Source organism: Pelophylax lessonae (genome assembly GCF_965119305.1).
Source record: "Pelophylax lessonae genome assembly, chromosome: 4".
Lineage (NCBI taxonomy): Eukaryota > Metazoa > Chordata > Amphibia > Anura > Ranidae > Pelophylax > Pelophylax lessonae.
The window spans coordinates 255,056,944-255,078,055 of record NC_138771.1 but is presented as its reverse complement, the minus strand read 5'-3'; positions in this window follow the sequence as shown (position 1 = coordinate 255,078,055).

The window sequence follows — 21,112 nt, the reverse complement described above, 5'->3', positions numbered from 1 at the left end:
ATTGACTTTTCATTGTAGAACACATTTTTGTAGAATAGGCAAAAGACAAATACTGTAGGCTATGTTACAAGTGAATTCTTTACTACAGTATTACTGTTTGTCTTGTCAAGCATAACATATACAAGGGACACATCTGTGTATTATAGATTGCTTATTAAAGCTTAAAAGTCCACATGTTCTCTTCAGAAATGCTTTTCTAAATGACCGATGGCTTAAAAAATTATTTTTGTCTGTCCATATGTGTGTAGAATTTACTATAATAAAAGCCATTGTCTTACATACAAGGTTTACATTTCTATAGTCAAATATTAAGAGGTTGGCCTTAAACAAAGCATGTTTCAGACCAGGGCAATTCAAACAAAGCACGTTTCGAGAATGCCTAAAAAACAAAAAACAAACAAAAAGAAAGAAACACGTCTAAATGATTAGGAGATCCAGAAATATAGGGTACTGTACAAATCCAGATAATGCCAGCTGAATTTATTTGCATATGTCAAATGTACCTGTTAAGTCTCGTACACACTAGTAGTTTTTTTTTTTGTTCAACCTGAAAAAAACTGACAGCTCAGGAGGAGCCACTGCACTAACAATCTGATGTTAGTACAGCGATCTCCCCCGCTGTTCTATTGTGTTCTGACAGGGGAACGGCACCTCCCCCCAGAAGTCTCCGGTCAGCGCTCCCTGCCATTGAACTTTTTTGGTCACGCCCCTTTAACAGAAGTCGGCCGAACTACAGCACACACAGGCCGTATGTCAGTCGGTTTCGATTAACCTTTTTTTTTTAGTCTAAGCTTAATTGAACAAGCTGAAGTTAGAATCTGATTGGCTATCATGTACAGCTGCACATAATTTGCACTCTCCAGTTTTGGTAAATCAACCCCCATCTTTTTTTTTTTGACCAGACAGCAGGCTTAACAAAAAAAAAAAACCGAACCAATCTACCAATCCACACATTCAAGGTGGATGTGGAAATCTTCTCCACTGTGTCATTGTATTCTAACTGCAGGACTTCCCACCGACAGAATACAGTGATCAGCGCTGCAGCCCATTTTCTGCATGCGCTGATCAAATAAAAGTTTCCCAACAAGCTCATTTATGAGAAGCTGAATGAATCAATATTGGTTTGGGCCCTGCTGAACCGGACAAATTTTGATGCATCTATGGCCATCTTCACTGGCAGGATTATTGGGCGAAAATAAAAGAAAATACATTTAAAAATGAACATGAAGTTAAGCAAGCTCCAGGAGGCAGTGGAGGACAGAAAAGCCTGGAGTGCTATGGTCTATGAGGTCACGAAAATTCGGACACGACTAAACGACTGAACAGCAATTTACAGTTGTGTTCAAAATAATTCAACCCCCAATGCTGTAAAGGGTTTTAGGGAATTTAGTGTACATTTGTAATTGTATTCAGAATGAAATCCTACAAGGACTTCTTAAAGAACCATATGCAACTAAAATGACATCAATTGGTTTTGTAATACAGTAGTAAATGTTTCTTTTGTGAATTCTTCATTGATACAATTATTCAACCCCTTAAAGACTACCACTCTGAAGAACAGAGGTTCATTGAAGTGTTTTCAATCAGGTATTGAAAACACCTGTGGATGTCAGGGAGCAGCAATAAAGCCTAATAAGCACCAATTAGGCAGCTTTAAAATGACTGTGATACTCAGCTCCTTCTAGACATTTACTGTTGTGGTTACAAACATGGTGAAGTCAAGAGAATGGTCCAGGAAGACAAGAGAAGAGGTGATTACTCTTCACAGGAAGGGCAATGGCTATAAGAAGATTGCAAAGATGTTAAACATACCAAGAGATACCATAGGAAGCATCATTCGCAAATTCAAGGCAAAGGGCACTGTTGAAACGCTACCTGGTCGTGGCAGAAAGAAGATGCTGACTTCGACTGCTGTGCACTACCTGAAGCGTAGAGTGGAGAAAAGTCCCAGTGTGACTGCTGAGGAACTGAGAAAAGATTTGTCAGATGTGGGTACTGAAGTTTCTGCTCAGACAATACGGCGCCCACTGCGTAATGAAGGCCTCCATGCCAAAACTCCCAGGCGCACCCCGTTGCTGTCTCCAAAGAATAAGAAGAGTCGACTGCAGTATGCCAAAAGTCATGTGGACAAACCACAGAAGTTTTGGGATAGTGTTCTGTGGACTGATGAAACAAAACTAGAACTGTTTGGGCCCATGGATCAACGCTATGTTTGGAGGAGGAAGAACAAGGCCTATGAAGAAAAGAACACCTTGCCTACTGTGAAGCATGGCGGGGGGTCAATCATGCTTTGGGGCTGTTTTGCTTCTGCAGGTACAGGGAAGCTTCAGCGTGTGCAAGGTACCATAAATTCTCTTCAGTACCAGGAGATATTGGATGACAATGTGATGCAGTCCATCACAAACCTTAGGCTTGGGAGACGTTGGACCTTTCAACAGGACAATGATCCCAAGCATACCTCAAAGTCCACTAGAGCATGGTTGCAGATTAAAGGCTGGAACATTTTGGAGTGGCCATCACAGTCATCAGACTTAAATCCGATTGAGAACCTCTGGTGGGACTTAAAGAAAGCAGTTGCAGTGCACAAGCCTAAGAATGTGACTGAACTGGAGGCTTTTGCCCATGACGAATGGGCGAAGATACCCGTAGATCGCTGCAAGACACTTGTGTCAAGCTATGCTTCACGTTTAAAAGCGGTTATAACTGTAAAAGGATGTTGTACTAAGTACTAAGATTGAATGTCACTTGGGGGTTGAATAAAACTGATAATGATGTGAGCACAGAAAAGACATTTGTGGTTATTTCATTATAAATGTTATGTTATATTTGTCTGACCTACACGTGCCTCTTTGATTTAATTGTAAGCAGGATGACTGAATGATCAAAATCAATGTCAAACTGGCCAAAACAATCAATTTCAGTGGGGGTTGAATAATTTTGAACACAACTGTATATCTCCCTTAGGTGCTGAATTATAAAAAAAACTGTAACATGAAAACAGAAGTACATTTTTCAACCAATCAGGTTTTTAATTTTATAGATTTATAATATTTAAACAAGATTTTATTTTGTCTTATGCCAAAGCCCTGTAAACTCAATTGAGAAGTCTTAGCAACAATAGCTTTTATCATTTCCACACCCAACAAAGCTCTAACTAACATATTACAGACATACCCCAGTCTTTTGCATTTTGATTCTCCAGATAAAGTGGTGCTTGGCAGCAGGAGAGGCAAGTATTACTAAAATAGCTGATTGTAGCTATCTCTGGAACTTCTACATGCGCGCATTTCAATAAGACAAATATTCCTGAAATGTGCAGCTGAAAAAGGAGATGCTCAAACAGGAGTATCGTGTGTAGAGGCCTTTGCTGGCGTCCCCTGTTGTGGGATCTCTAATGACCTGTTGTGAATAGGTTAAGCTTTAGGGATCTTAGTCGACAGCATCTCCCTGAAGGGCCTAGTACCTGAAAAATCTGTACAGATCTTGCTGTGTGAGGTTTCAGCTCTAAGATCTATCTCTCACTTGTAGGTAAGGGTATCCACCAGGGATGCACCGATACTGATATTGGTGCAAATACCAAGCATTTTTATGAGTACTTGTGAAAATGCTCCCGATACCGAAACCAATACATTGCAGGGTGATTTGTGTCAACAAAAAATGAATGGGCACAAATCGCACTTCAAAGAATTGCATGCGACTTGACCAGGAATGCGGCGCGATTCCTGACTGAATTGCATTTGATTTCCCCCACCTTTCCTGCGTGTGTGTATAGAAAGGGAAGTGTCACCTAGTTCGCAGTTTATTAACAACTTACTTACTGGACACGTATACCCCCATTTTGAATGACAATTGCCCAGTCATGCAACACTGCACTATAATAAAGAAAATTGCTGCGCTAACTGAAATTCAAAGCTTCAAACATACAAACTTCAGAAGTTGGTAATAAAATCCAAATAGAAAAGCTGCTACACAGAATCTGGAATAAAAAACAGATCTAAAAGCAATATAAGAACAATGTAGCGCTAATCATCAGTAAAAAGTTCTCAGAAAGATTAAAAAGTCCATGTAAAGTCCCAATATGATCAGATGAAAAATGTAGCGAATCCGTGATACCACCACCAGACACCCAGTTCACACTGACCCTTACCACATAACGATGATCCCCATGACAGAGATCCCAAATGCCAAAACTAGACTCAGTAGGACTCGATATGTATCCTGGATAATATACGTCCTTCTCTGGAAGTCTCAGGTCAGTAGTCACAGGTATGTAGGGAATGAAGCACAAAGCAGTATCATAGCGCAAACCATTTATTAACCAGATCAAAATAATAGATTAAAAACACTTACAAGGATCCAATCATAACGAGCATGTAAAGCAGTCCAAATTGTTTCCAAGCATGTTCCGCCACGGCATTCCACCAAAATGATGGCCGCCACGTCTCCTCACTGTGGGCGAGCGTGTCCAATGTGACCGCCCATATAGGGCGGTCACAGTGGACACGCTCGCCCACAGTGAGGAGACGTGGCGGCCATCATTTTGGTGGAATGCCGTGGCGGAACATGCTTGGAAACAATTTGGACTGCTTTACATGCTCGTTATGATTGGATCCTTGTAAGTGTTTTTAATCTATTATTTTGATCTGGTTAATAAATGGTTTGCGCTATGATACTGCTTTGTGCTTCATTCCCTACATACCTGTGACTACTGACCTGAGACTTCCAGAGAAGGACGTATATTATCCAGGATACATATCGAGTCCTACTGAGTCTAGTTTTGGCATTTGGGATCTCTGTCATGGGGATCATCGTTATGTGGTAAGGGTCAGTGTGAACTGGGTGTCTGGTGGTGGTATCACGGATTCGCTACATTTTTCATCTGATCATATTGGGACTTTACATGGACTTTTTAATCTTTCTGAGAACTTTTTACTGATGATTAGCGCTACATTGTTCTTATATGCAACACTGCACCCATATGAAATTTTTATCAGTTTTTTTTCAAACAAATAAAGCTTTCTTTTGGTGGTATTTAATCACCATTGTGGTTTTTACCTTTTGTTAAACAAGGACCGACAATTTTAAAAAACAAAACATTTTTCATATTTTGTGTGTCTTCACAGCTTTAACTTCAGGCAGCTGGTATAGCTGCCCCTGTATCTAGGGGGTTTCTCTACTGAGAGATTCCATATTCTGAGCTGCCTTCTGACCTTCCAGGACAGGTGGTTCCCTCTACTTTGTGGAATCCCACCTACAGCAGGTCTCTTGGGTCAACCTCCGCTTGACATTCACGAGATATTACTTTGTCTTCACCACAGATAGGATTTCCTCCTGCGTCAGGAAAAGTATTCTGGTCTCTGTATTCCTTATTAGGGCAATTCACCAATCCATCTTACCTAGTAGCTTTTGATTACAGAGGAGAAATTCATTCCTCTATCTGAGCTCTTTCTAAGCTCACCTGAGGTGGACCCCCCCTTTTTCCCAGATGGCTTGCAGGCAGTGCACAATAGTCTCTTGCAGCGGGTACCCATTATAGGCTTAGAGGGACTTGTCCAATCACTCTTAGGTTCTCTTTCCTTGATGGATTTGGAGTTAATTAAGAGAAGCAAAATGTGTATAACCGCGCTTGCGACTAGAAACAGCTGCAACTTCAAGTGAGATAACACAAAAAAAAATATAAACCAAACAAGTCGCGCTAAGTAATGATCAAAAAATTATGTACATAAATAAATAAAAATTAGTTAAATAAGAATAAAAATTAGTTAAATAAGAAATACAAGTGAATTAATTAAGAAACAAATAAAATTCAATAATGTCCAAAAAATTGAAAATAGTGAATATCAAAAATTCTAATATAATCAGATGGTGAAAATAAGTGAAAGTTCTTAAAAAACAAATTTGCATATATGAAGCACACGTGATGTGATCTCCTCTACCGCCTGTGTTTCAATTCGCCACCATATATAAATTCCGCTTACCAGATGAAAACGGCAAACAGTCAAATGACAATATGGGAGGATGATGGGACCCAGACCTAAAACGGATAATCCTGCAACCCTGTATTGTGTCCAAATGGATGGAGGAAATATAGGGAGCCTCAAGATCGAGCCGCCACAAGGAGGGAGATGTAAAACCTGCAAGTGCAATTTTTTATGCTTTAATAAAGTGTTTAAGGATTTTACACTATGGAGCCTTTATTTTCCTTTGTGGCTGTCCATTGGCGAGTATGGATTCTCTAAGAGCGGGATGAGTATTGCTTGCGTGGATTGAGTTTTACATCTCCCTCCTTGTGGCGGCTCAATCTTGAGGCTCCCTATATTTCCTCCATCCGTTTGCACACAATACAGAGTTGCAGGATCATCTGTTTTAGGTCTGGGTCCCATCATCCTCCCATATGGTCATTTGACTGTTTGCCGTTTTCATCTGGTAAGTGGAATTTATATATGGTGGCGGATTGAAACACAGGCGGTGGAGGATATCACATCTCGCGTGCTTCATATATGCAAATTTGTTTTTTTTAAGAACTTTCATTTATTTTCACCATCTGATTATATTAGAACTTTTGATATTCACTATTTTCAATTTTTTGGACATTATTGAACTTGAATTTCTTATTTAACTCACTTGCATGTATTTATTTACATCATTTATTGATCATTACTTAGCGCAACTTGTTTGGTTTATAATTAAGAGAAGGGCTTAAGGTTTCTTGCCTTTTTTGGAATTCAGCCAGGCCTATGCTCATAGTTTTCTCCTGTTCCTTGCTGCACAGATGCTAGTGCTTTACTGGATGTCAAAGTTCGCAAGCATGTCTAGGCTTTAGGCTAGATACCAGGGATAGACAGAATTGCTGTTTAGCATTATTTCTCTGGGGTTGCGTCAGAGGAACTTTAACTTCCCAAGGAGGATATTTTTAGCTATCCTCTGCCCACTTGGTCATTTGCAACTCACCAGTCTGATACCAGAGTCAATGTTTCTCCCCTTTAAATCAATATTAAAATGTGTGATCGCCCTGCCTCTAAATCAAGGTAAAAATAATAACTAGAAAGTGACAAAAAATTACTAAATAGTTAAGTGTTTTTTTTATATATATATATATATATATATATATATATATATATACATACATATGTATGTGTATATATATATATTTTATATATATATATATATATATATATATATATAGTGCCAGTGTAAATAAAGTCCATAAACAAACAAAGCAAAAAAGGCAGATGCAATCAATAATAACAGATTCTTAAAGCTTGTGCAATCAAAAAAGTATTTTTTTGATAAGGTGCTTCATAGGGATGACACCACAGTGTAACGACAATTTTCCACTTGTGTTCATTTCACCAGGTGAAGTGCAAGCTCACCTCCATTATATACCTCTAAGGGTCAACAAAGCATAAACACAGATCAATCTGATGCACCAAACTGTTGTTCGTGTTCCTTTAAGAACGATGGAATTCCTCTTCAAGATGGCTCTACACAGCTCACACATAGGTCATTAGCAACAAACAGAAAAAACAGCCTCCAATAGTGCAGCATCTGGGTTATTAAGCTCAACAAACCGCACAGAACCCACTTCAAAAAATGCACTCACATTTATTAGGTAAAAAACAAGCATAATAAAATCAAGCTTCTTAGTGATCCAGTGAAAACTCCCGCCGCCAGACTCAACCTCTATGCGTTAGGCAAGTAACGTTCGTGGCTTAATCTGGAGGGAAGCCAAGCGGCAGTGGCAGGGTATATTTATGTGAAAAGGGAATAGTAATGGCCGTGTATCCACTTCTGGTTCACGCATGCTCATTGAGTGCAGAAATTCGCGAACGCGCATTGCACGCAGAAATTCACGCATTCGCAATAAAAAAAACGGCAACCTATAAAATAATGTACTACAATAAATTGTACTGCAATACAAATGGCATTCAAGTCCTGAGTTAACGCATGCAGGATTGCTAAAAAAAAAAACAGTAGTCCTATAATAAGGACAAGAAAATGGCTACGCAAAAGGGGAGAGCTTAGTAGCTAAACGGATAAAGGCTAACCCTTAGTGAGAGACAATATTCCAATCTGGAGACATAAATATTAACAGGTAAATCATGATTAAACAATAGTGATACTGAGAATCAATAAGTAAAATAAATAAAAAACAAGGTAATTCTAAACAATAAAGAAGGAACTGAAAAATAAAAATAATCCCACCTAGCAGCGCTCAAATCAGAAAAGTGCACACAATATATGTGAAAAAAATAAACAAACAAACAATTGAATCAATATATGTGTTCAAATAATCACTGAAAACCCAATCCCTAAATTAAATGAATGAATCAAGTGAAAAAAAATCAGTGAAAAATTCCAGTGAAACACACATGAATAAATCAATGTATAACTAAAAGTCCAATAGTAGGAAAACTAAAAGTCCAATAGTAGGAGAATAGTGATATGTGATGATCCAGTGAGATTCCAGTGTAAGTTGAACAGAAACACACCAACAAAGTGTCCGCCCCCTTTGTGCTCCACTCCCCTCAGCTAAAACACTCACCTCCACTTTTTGCCCTCCACTCTCATGGATAGGGCTGATCACGCTTTCGAATATGCACCACTGCACAGGATATAGGGAATAATGGATCCTTGGTGATTCTCAAGATGCCACTCCACATAAACCATAAAAGAAAGAGGAGAGCCAACTAGTGCAATAACGTATGAACTAGTTTATTCCATTCAAAATCCACTAATATGCACGTACATGGGATATAAATATGCAAAGCACATCATAATCAAGAGTGGGGATCAGGGTGCTCACTTGCTCCGGATGCGTGATGTACCAGCGAAGGGGGCCCCCTTCGAAAAAGTCAGTAAGTGATGAAACGTCAGGGACGTGGCCATACAACGTGCCTAGTGATTGATTGGGTGATCGGTGGTGTCTCACCGGAGAGTCCTCGACCCAAACCCAATCTGTTGGAGCTAGGATGGGTCAATACATTGATCAGTATTTGCAACCTCTAGCCCAAAAAGCTAAAGCATATTTGAGAGACACAAAGCATTGAATACAACTCTTAGAAGAAATCAGATAAGAAGAAGGACCATACATACTAGCTACAGCCGATATTAATTCTCTGTACACAATCATAGGACATCAAGAAGCAATGAAAGCAACAAAATGAACATTGAAGAAATTAAGTGATATATCGAGGAAACAAACAGCATACTTGGTTGAATGTTTAGATTACTACCTAGCGCATAATTATTTTTGGTACAACAATATTTATTATAACAAATCAAAGGTATTACAATGGAGGCACATTTTGCACCGAGTGTGGCTCATATTTTCAGAGGCTAATATAATGGAGGTGAGCTTGCACTTCACCTGGTGAAAAGAGCACAAGTGAAAAATTGTCGTTACACTGTGGTGTCATCCCTATGAAGCACCTTATCAAATAAAGACTTTTTTGATTGCACAATCTAAAAGAAGCTTTATTATTTTTACCTTCATTTAGAGGCAGCGCGATCACACAATTTATTATTAATATAAAGGGGAGAAACATTTACTCTGGTATCAGACTGTTGAGTTGAAAATGACCAAATGGGCTGAAGATAGCTAAAAATATCCTCATTGGGAAGTTAAAGTTCCTCTGAAGCAACCCAAGAGAAATAATGCTAAACAGCAATTCTGTCTATCCCTGGTATCTAGCCTAAAACCTAGAGATGCTCTGGCTGAATTCCAAAAAAAAGGCAAGAAACCTTAAGCCCTTCCTTTTATTGGCTCCAAACCCATCAAGGAAAGAGAACCTAAGCGTGATTGGACGAATCCCTCAAAGCCCATAATGGGTACCCGCTGCAAGAGACTATTGTGCACTGCCTGCAAGCCATCTGGGAAAAAAGGGGGGTCCACCTCAGATGAGCTTCGAAAGAGCTCAGATAGAGGAATGAATTTCTCCTCTGTAATCAAATGCTACTAGGTAAGATGGATTGGTGAATTGCCCTAATAAGGAACAATGTGCTTGAGGCAGATTCTCACATTATCATCCAGCACAGGGACCAGAATACTTTTCCTGGCACAGAAGGAAATCCTATCTGTGGTGAAGACAAAGTAATATCTCATGAATGTCAAGCGGAGGATGTCACAAGGGACCTGCTGTAGGTGGGATTCCACAAAGTAGAGGTAACCACCTGTTCTGGAAGTTTAGAAGGCAGCTCAGCAAATGAAATCTCTCAGTAGAGAAACCCCCAAGATACAGGGGCAGCTATACCAGCTGCCTGATGGTGAAGCTGTGAAGACACACCTGAGACTACCTGGTCCATAGAAGCAAACATTTTGGATTACCTGCAGACGTAGAGGTAACAGGTGAGGTAGGCCAAGAAGATGAAGGCAAAGGCAGTCTCTAAAGTCTTTAAAACACACCTGCAAGGAGGAAAAGAGAGGGCCCTAAATTACCACTGTGGACTAGTTTGTCCTAAGGTGGATACTAGGGATGCACCAATACAGGTTTTTTTTTTTATCAGCAAGTATGAGTATCGATACTTTCTGTCAAGTATTCGCCAATCCAGAGTACCGATACTTTGCGGTGCAATTTGCGTCAATACAAAATAAATAGATGCAAATTGCATGCAACGTGAACAGGAATTCCTGTCTGAATCACATGCGATTTCCATCACCACTTTTGTGTGTGTATAGGTTTACTAAAAATGTTATAACTCACATTAAGTACATATATGGCCAAATGCAAAATCTGCATAGTGTCCCAGTCCCACCAATGATGGAAAATCGCGGCCGCTGGAGGTGCTCACAGGGCTGGAGGAGAGGTTCCGGAAACCCTGTGGGTATAGGGTGGAAGTGATGTCAGCTTGGGGGTGGTCCGCCTCTACATTTCCTCCAGCCCTTTTTAATAAACTGCCCACAGGAACACTGTAGATTTTGCATTTGACCAGATACAGTATGTTCTTATTGTGAGCTAAAACATTTATAACTACTTGGCGCCCTCGCTATAGCCGAAAGACAGCTACAGAGCGGGCTTAAAAAGCCTGAAGGGGGTACATGGACGTCCTCCCGTTCTCGCACTGCAGGTGGCGGCTGGCTCTGTGATCGCAGAGTCCTTGGGACACAGCTGAACACTGATCAGGGTAAAGGGTCAATCACAGCGGGCTCTTTACCCCATGATCAGCGGTCAGCCAATGGTTGCTAATCAGTGCCCTCCAGTGCCACCTATGAGTGCCCTCCAGTGCTGCTAAATCAGTGTCCCCCAGTCTCTGGCAGACTGAGGAGTCACTGCACTATCTTATCAGGCTGTTGTGTTCCAGCTAATTCAGCATTCTCTTTGATCTGCCTTGTCTAGCTAGGTTAGTTTTCTGACCAGACACTCTGGTAGACATGGCTCTGATTCATTGATCCCAAGAGATCAGGGGTATTAAGGCCTAGGTTATCCCTACTTAACCAACTGGTCCTTTTTTATCACGACCCTTGTTGAATTAGGTACCTTTTTGGGGGTTTTGCACCCATAACTTGTTGGCCACATCAGGTTGTGGGTTATTTCTTTCCTTTTGGGGAATTTTTCACTCCACTTGTTTTGGTGGGTTAAGGTCAATCTGCTGTACCCTTCAAGTTGTGGTGTTTCCTCCCATTTGGAGTTACGCTCTTCTGACAGTGATCTTTCACTTTCTGACCTTTGGCCATGTCTGCTTCCTCTTGAAGTCAGGAGCTAACCCTCCCCAGGTCCTTCAAGGCAGTCTTTTGACTGCTGTCAATCCCCCCGCTCTGTTTTGATTAGGCCTGTTGGAGGTTGTTGCTCTGTTACCCTCCTCTCTGTTGGATTACTTGGTACTGATTTAACACAAATCTGAAGCATGCTGAAAGTAGGAGGTATTCTCCTGGGCAATTTTTATTTTTTCCAGTGTTGATTCTTCTGTAGATGGATGAATAACCAACAGTATCTGAATTGTTGTGCCCCTAAACTGATTCAGGGAAAAGGTTTTCATGGTAAGCACAAAAATCTGATTTTAGATAGCAGGACGAGCAACAATAAATAAACCATTCCATAAAATATTTACATGAAATGTAAATTGTATGTCTGTATGTCACACACTCTCACTCTTTGATCTGTAACATTTCTCAGTTCTTATACAGTTCTAAAGCATCTGGGGATAAAATGCACTAGAAACTTCCAAAGTACTTCCCAAAGACTTTTGCCTTTTGTACAAAATACCAGATGACATTATCATATATGGGTGCTTACTCTAAAATTGAGAGAAAGTGTATGCAATATATATATATATATATATATGTGGCTTAAAAATTCACTGTGTAGAAAAAATTTCTGCTGTCCCCATTATTCATTAAAGGAATCCCAGCTGTGGTTGTGATATGGACCCCTATAATGTATGCCTCGCCTCAAAGGACTATACCAAGTGGATAATAACAAGACATTGAAGTGTATTTAAAGGGTAACTCCGCTTTCGTGGTGAAAGAAAATAGGGAATAAAGAAAAAATAATATAGCGTTATACAATTGCGACACAAGTCATATTGTAATTAAATGTTATTAAAAATTACCTTTCCTTTTTATTCTGCAGCTCTGTAATTTTCTGAAAATACAATGCATTATGGCTACCTGGAGGTGTTCTTTACACAGAATGTGTACAGAATGCCCCCCCCAGAAACATCATTTCCTGCTTGTGTGATTGGCCCACTAATTTTCCCAGAAGTCTGCCCTAAGTCAGATTTCAGGCACCCTAGCAACATAAATGTCATTTTTGGTCAGATACTTCCAATAGGAAATCATGTCTGAAGGGATGCAGGCCCAGCAGCTTTCCTCATCAGAGCACTGCAGGTGCACAGCTGATTGATAATTAAGAAACCACTCCCATTAGGCTCACTTTCCAACCTGGATAAAGACAAACACACAGGGACTTCTTCAGAATAACTAAAGGTTGGAATCTGCAATAGTTTGTTAACCACTTTAGGACCGGAGGATTTTCCTGCTTTACGTCCAGGCCACTTTTTGCAACTTGGCACTGTGCAACTTTAACTGACAATTGCGCGGTCATGCAACGCAGTACCCAAGGGAAATTTACGTCCTTTTTTCCCACAAACAGAGCTTTCTTTTGGTGGTATTTGATCACCTCTGCGCTTTTCATTTTTTGCGATATTAATAAAAAAAGAGCGACAATTTTGAAAAAATTACAATATTTTTCTACTTTGACAGTTAAAAAATATCCAATATATTCAATTTTTGTCATATATTTAGGCCAAAATGTATTTAGCTACATGTCTTTGACAAAAAAAATTCTCAATGAGCGTATTTTTAACTGCTTTAAGACCAGAAGATTTTACCCCATTCCTGACCAGGCCATATTTTGCAATTCGGCACTGCGCTACTTTAATGGACAATTGCGCGGTCGTGCGAAGCTGTACCCAAATTTTGCCAATGTGCCAATTTTGAATAAATAACAATATTTTTCTCATTTTTTTATATGAAATTCCCCCCAAAAAAATTTAAAAATCAAAATGTTTTAACATTTTAAGCCAATTTGTTTTCTGCTACATATGTTTGGTTAAAAAAAAAAAATCGCAATAAGAGTATTTTGATTGGTTTGCGTAAAAGTTATCGCAGCTACTAACTACGGGAAAGATTTATGCCATTTATGTCGTTTTTTTTTTTTTTTTTTACGAGTAATGGCGGCGATCTGCGATTTTTTTTGCGGGACTGCGACATTGTAGCGGACAGATCCGAGCCTTGACTGACATTTTTGACATTTTCGGGGGGACCAGTGACATTACTACAATAATCAGTGCTATAAATATGCACTGTTACTGTAATAATGACACTGGCAGGGAAGGAGTTAACTTTACTGGTGATCAGTGGATTAAATATATGCCTGGTGCTTACTGACGTGTGTGGGGGGGAGGGGACTGTGTGACACAGGCACAGATCGCAGGTTCAGCTATGCTGAATCCTGTAATCTGTCCCTGCCTGTCACATAGGAGATCCGCTCGCTTTGTTTACACAAGCGGGCGGATTTCCTCACTCGATCCCCGACGATCGGGGAAGAGCGGGGGTGATCACCGCCTCTCCTCCCCTGGCCTGACTCCTGCTGTGTCTGAATACAGCGGGAGCGAGCCTCCGGCGGCGCGCGGCGCCCACAAGGGGAGGAGTCCAGCAACGTAGGTCTACGTCGCTGGACGGAATCGAGCCACTTTGCCGCAGTACGCTCCATGTGAGCGGTCGGCAAGTGGTTAAAATCCTTGTAATGTACATACTGTAGATCCCCCAAGCGGGAATGCTTTTTTCTACACAAAAGTGGGGTTACACTTTAAAGCTAAAATCCAGAAATGTCACGAAATAACCCTTGCAGTGGGCCCTCCCCGCACTGCAAGGGTAAAATGCTTGTTCAGTCTAGGGGAACAAAATACAATACAACAGGATAAACAGGCATTAATCAGCTCCTCACTTCACCCAGTAGTCTGGCGTTCTTGTAAAATATACAAATTAGCATTTTTTCAGCTCAACAGTACGTTCGCATGTGTTCATTTGTTCGCAATCACGCGTATTTGTGCACATTATGCCAAAGGGCTTTTGTTTTTGAAGCTTTAGAATATCTATTGACAAATATATATTGACAATCTTGTCTCGTTCGATGGTGTTTACTATCTCCAGCAGTGTGGGGCAGCTATGAGACCTAAATTTTCTCCCTCACTTGCAAACCTTTTAATGCGGTGGTGGGAGCGGTCCTACATCAATGAAGGTAGAAACCTATTTAGATTGCACATACGTATGGATTTACAGTACACTGATGATTTACTTTTTGTCTGCAACACAGGCTTTGGTGATTTAGGGGTTAATTCACTAAGAGTTAAATAACGGAAAGAAATGCGGTAAAATAACATATGCGGTAAATCAGTTTAAATTCTCTGAGAATTTAGCAATAAATAACGAATGCGCTATTTTTTTGATTGTTCGGTAACTACCGCATTTTCTCATGCAGTAATTTATCGCACTTGTCGGGGCTTAAGGGTTGTTTAAGGTTATTTCCTTATAAAATTTTATGTTTTAACATGCTTGTTAATTTTCTTTTCCAAAAAAACTATTTTTTAATCTAACATTTTTTACAGTAATCTATTTGGAGGCATTTAAACCATTGTCTCATATTCATGTCTCCTGATGTTTGGTAATCCAGGCTGTGTCTTTTTCATGTGGAACTCTGTTGCCTTAAATTAGCTGTTAAGCTGTGTTGCGCTCCTTTACTAAATCCATCATGCTATACATTCAAAAAATTTATTTTTTTGTAAATGTTTTGCCTACTAGAGCTGTTGAAAGTGCTCTTTACTAGATTGGTCTTTGTTTTTGGCCCAATTCTGTGCTTCTGTCTATGTTTATATTGTGGAAGCTGAAGAAAACTTGACTATACAGTATTTTATATCTTCTGTAAACATTTTTATTTATTTTAATTTTCCTATCCAAATTTACCTTGTAATGGTGTATATAAGCAATAGTATTACAGTGGTCACTTCTAGCTGGAGTAATTGTCACGGTTGACATACTCCAATAATGCACTTTTTTAAACGTTTACTTTTTAAAAAATAAAAAAAGATTATTTTTTAAAAAAAAAAGATGTTGATGTTAAATTTCAACCGATGTTTGCATTTAATTTTCACTGCACCTCATGCCTTTTTAATTTATTAAAAAAAAAAAAAGTTGTGTACTCGCAATCTATAATGCCACATTTTTGTGTGTCCACTGCTGGTGGAATAGGGTCAACTTTCTTGTGGGTGGAATTAGACCCCTCTCTGGGGGTAGTATTGCACCCCTTTCTGTGGGAGAAAAAGTACCCCTTCCTTACATTGTTACATATTAGTTGAGGTTAAATAAGGACAATAGTCCATCCAGTTCAACCTGTGTAGGTGTGTTTGGCCGTAATCATTTCTCATACCCCTGAATGTTTTGATCCTTGAGATGTACATCCAAGAGTCTTTTAAACGTAGCCATACTCCCCGCAGTTACTACTATTTGTGGCAAAGAATTCCAGTGTTGTAGCCCTTACTGTAAAGAACCCCCTGCGTAGCCTGAGGTTAAAGCGCTTCTCCTCTTAACACACTGTATTGTCTCGTGTCCTCATGCATTCCTTGCGACTGAATAGTTTTTATGTTCTATGCTCAGATCACAGTTGAGGTATTTGTAAATTGCTATCATGTCCCCTCTCAGGCGTCTCTTCTCCAGGGAGAATAAATCAAGCGCTTCTAAGCGCTCTTCATAATTAAAAGTAAGCAAAAGAAATTGTCTCACATGGTTCCATGTAAATACCTCCATCCCGGTTCATACTGAAAAAAGAAAAAAAGGTGCCCTTGGGGTGGGACTTTAAATGAGGTATATACATTCAGTGACCATAGTACAAAGATGGTAAAAAAATGACAAATGTTATTGATGTGGTTGCATATAAATGATAACAACAATAAAATAACAACGCAATGGGCATGCGGCATAATAGCATCAACAATACACATGAATAACAATATCGATAAAAATATGGGTTGCACTCATATATTGTAGTAACTCGACGCGTTTCGTGAGTCTTCAGTAAGCTCACTCATCAGGAGTGTATATGAGATAAATTGTCTAAAAATGAATGAGACAGTAAACAACATGTTACTATATATGATTGAGGAGTGTGATATTGTAACATCTGTACATGAACAGAAATGAAAAAGATCACACTCACACATCATTGTTATCATTTATATGCAACCACATCAATAAAATTTGTCATTTTTTTACCATCTTTGTACTATGGTCACTGAATGTATATACCTCATTTAAAGTCCCACCCCAAGGGATCCTTTTTTTCTTTTTTCTTCATAATTAAGGTCCTCCAATCCCCTAATAATTAGTTGCCCTTCTCTGGACTCTCTCCAGCTCCAACACATCCCTTCTGAAGACTGGCGACCAAAACTGGACAAAATACTCCAGATGCGGTCAGACCAGTGTTTTATAAAGTGGTAAGATTATAGTTTTATCTCTGGAATACATCCCCTTCCTTATGCATGCTAATATTCTGCCGGCTTTGGTAGCTGCAGCTTGACATTGCATGCTATTGCTAAGTCTATCTTCTACTAAGACTCCCAGATATTTCTCCATATTTGATTCCCCCAGAGGTTCCCCCCTAGCGTGTATTGTGCTTTTATGCTATTAGTCCCTAAGTGCAATACCTTGCACTTATCCACATTAAACCTCATTTGCCATGTAGTTGCCCACACTGTTATTTTGTTCAGGTCATTCTGTAAGACTTCTGCTTCACGATGTGAACTTATTGCCCTGCTTAATTTTGTGTCATCTGCAAAAACTGAGATCGAGCCAATGACCCCATCCTCAATGCTATTTATGAATAAATTGAACAAAATTGGTCCCAGGACTGAGCCTTGGGGGACCCCACTTGCCATCCCAGACCAGTCTGAGTATGCGTTATTTATTACCACCCTTTGGACACGCCCCTTTAACCAGTTCCGTATCCAAGAGCAAACCTTGTGGTCAATGTCTATGGACTTTATTTTATAAATTAAACGCTTGTGGAGCACTGTATCAAATGCCTTAGCAAAATCTAGGTACACCACATCCACAGGTCTCCCCCTGACTAGCTCACAGCTAACCTCCTCGTAGAATGTTAACAGATTGGTTTGACACGAACGCCCTTTTGTAAACCCGTGCTGATTACTATATATGTTGTCTTTAGCAAACTCTTGGATATAGTCCCTTATCATCCCTTCCAGAAGTTTACATACTATTGACGTCAGGCTGACTGGCCTATAATTTCCCCGAGATATGCCTCTGCCCTTTTTTAAATATTGGTATCACGTTAGCTTTTCTCCAGTCACCTGGTACAGTTCCTGTCATAATGCTGTCAGCAAAGATCAAGAACAGTGGTCTAGATATAACCTTACTGAGTTCTTTCAGTACTCTTGGATGTACGCCATCCGGGCCTGGTGATTTACTTGTGTTAATTTTATCCAGCCTTTCCCTGATTTCACCCTCTGTTAGCCATAGCGGCAAGTCCAGTGAAGTACTGCTAACCATACAGTCATGGTCAGTGTAAATAAATATATGCAAACCGCGCTATCTAAGAAATGATATGTGATAAGCTGCCAACACTTCAACTTGACATAGGTTGTATAAAGCAAATAAAATGATAAATGCAGAGCTAATACATGTAAAAACACAATGTGCAAATTATATACAGTAGTGAAACCAATGAAATATGATACACTAAAAATGTGCAAATGATGTGGAGGAAATACAGTTCCAATAAGTGAAAAAAGTCCCAAGTGAAACACAAAAATCTTCCAAATAAATGTAGACGTGGTGATAATGACAGGATCCCCACACCAACAGAATATAAATGCGCTCACCGGAGGACATGGACCCACACTTCCTTATGGAAAATGGATCATGTAAAGCAGATTAAGGTAACAGGTCTCTCCAACTGCCAATATGTTGCCAGATGTTAAAACCGAAATGGCCATGGGATTCAGCATAGGATACCCGGACTTCCAGATCAGTGTCACATAAATGGGAATAAACCAAATAATGCAGACAATGTGTAAAACCGCTTCACATTGTTTATTAAAAAACAAGGAATACACTTACAAACATCTTGTAGAACAGCGCATATAAGTAGAGAGATGGCAGTGCAAGATTTGACACGTTTCATCCAAACGGATATAATCATAGGAGATTTACCTCTGTGGTTAGTGTTCCTAGGGTCTGGTCCCAGTTTATTTACTCTATCATTGAGCACAGTTTGGGAAAGTTTGCCCTTCTGAAGTTTATGGTTCTTATGTTTCCCTCATGCCTTGCTATGTTGTGATTTACGCTAAATGTGATCATCCTGTGATCACTAGAACCCAGGTTGTCCCGGACTCCTACATCTGAGATTAGGTCTGGGTCATTAGTAATTAATAGATCCAACACTGCATTTTTTCTAATAGGTGAATCCACCAACTGAGACATTTAGTTGTCCTGTAAGGTTTCCATGAAGAGACGGGCCTTTAGTGAGTGTGCAGTCACCTCTTCCCAGTTAATGTCAGGATAATTAAAGTCCCCTAATATGATGACTGATCCCAGCTTTGCAACATTACCCAACAGTGATATAAATTCTAGCTCTACCTCCTCCCTTTGGTTGGGTGGCCTATAACAAACCCCCACAATTACTTTCCTCTTTTCTTCTTCCTTATGGAGTTCTACCCACACAGATTCTAACTCCCGTCATCCCTTCCATAATATCACTCCTCTCAACCACCCTTAAATTATTCTTGACATAGAGACATACCCCTGCCCCTGTTTTTCCTTCCTTGTCCTTCTGATACACGGAATACCCCTGGATATTGGCCAACCAGTCGTGTGAGGGGTTTCTGTTATTCCCACAAGGTCTATGTCCTCCTCATGTACTAACATTTCCAACTCATCTATTTTATCAGCTAGGCTGTGGGTTCAAATAGGGTCTCGGTAGGTTGAATGCCCCTTTCTGAGGGTTTATATAGGTCCCTCATTCTAGTACCGCACTGGTTATCGCCACCAAAAGGGTGGTGTTAAATATCGCACTTTTTTTTTTGTGAATCAGACTTAACAGATTACTGCACGATTATTTTATTTTCATTGTTTACCACAAAATCTTAATTTTTTTTAAACGAATTGGACTTTATTTACTGCATACGATAATTTATGCAAATTAGTAACATGATACCCTTACTGCATGCGGTAAAGCTTAGTGAATTGACCTCCTTAGAGTCTTTTTGTCATATCTGAATGTCTATTTAATTAGACATTCACTGAACTGTAGAGTGAGACTTTTATCTTTTTAGATAAAACTGTATGTACAGAATGGATGAGTAGGTACCTGGCTTTTTAGAAAACCTACCTCAACAGGGCTAACACTATCGCTAGAAATAGGAACAGGATTGAAAGGTATAAATTGTTTCTTCACCTCATGCTGCACTTTCTGCCACTGTATCCAATACTGCATTTCAGCCTTAAGCACAGATGTTTTTCCAGACTCTCTGAATCTTTTGATATTGTGTACTGTAGATGATGCTATATTTAAAGTCTTTGCAATTTTGCATTGAGGAACATTATTCTGAAATCTACCATTTTTTGATGCAGTTTTTTACAGACTGGTGAACCTCTGCCCATCTTTACTTCTGAGACACTCTCTTTAACTACTTCCATACCACGCCTATTTTGGCACTCCTCTCCAACATGTACAAATAATCATGTAAATCAATGTAAACAACCCTTATAAATGGGTTAGAGGATGACAGGTCCTCTTTATAGAGAGATGTGGGGTCTATAAGATCCCACATCTCTCCTCTAGGCATTAATGACTCATATAAAAAAAAACAAAAAAAAACCCAAACAATCTCGGCCTTTACAGCAGTGTACATGGAAGTGTTTACATCTTCCAGGCCAGACATGACATCATAACATTGCGCCTGGGCCTCTGAAGGTCATAGAGACTGCCGGGGACCATTCCTTCTCCAACTCGCCGACTGCACTGCATCATTTAGTTATCCCCACTCAAAGTCCAGGACGTCTTGGGTGTGGAAGGGGTTAAAGCAGAGCTCCACCGAAAAGGGGAAACTCTGCTTGTTTGATTCCTCCCCCCCCCCCTCCGCTGCCAAATTTGGCATCTTTCGGGGGGAAAGATGTATTCCGTGTATCAGAAGGACCATTCAGAAAGCGCAGCGTGACTCGCACATGCGCTGTAGGGAACAGGCTGTAAAGCCACAAGGCTTCACTTCCTAATTGCCTTGGTGAAGATGCCGTCACCTGCACCCGAAGCCAATGGACGGATGAGCTTGGGGTGCCGACATTGCAGGCTCCCTGGATAGGCAAGTGTCTTTATATTAAAAGTCAGCAGCTACAGTATTTATAGCTGCTGACTTTGAATTTTTTTTCCCTAGGCTGGAACTCCTCTTTAAGATGCTCTTTTTATATCCTGCCATGTTACAAAAAATTCTTCCAGCCCTTCCTTGTTAGTACTTTGCCAGCTTTTTGTTGCCCTGTCCCAACTTTTTTGAGACATGTTGCTGCCATGAATTTCATAGGCGTCTTTTTTGTCTTAAAATGGTA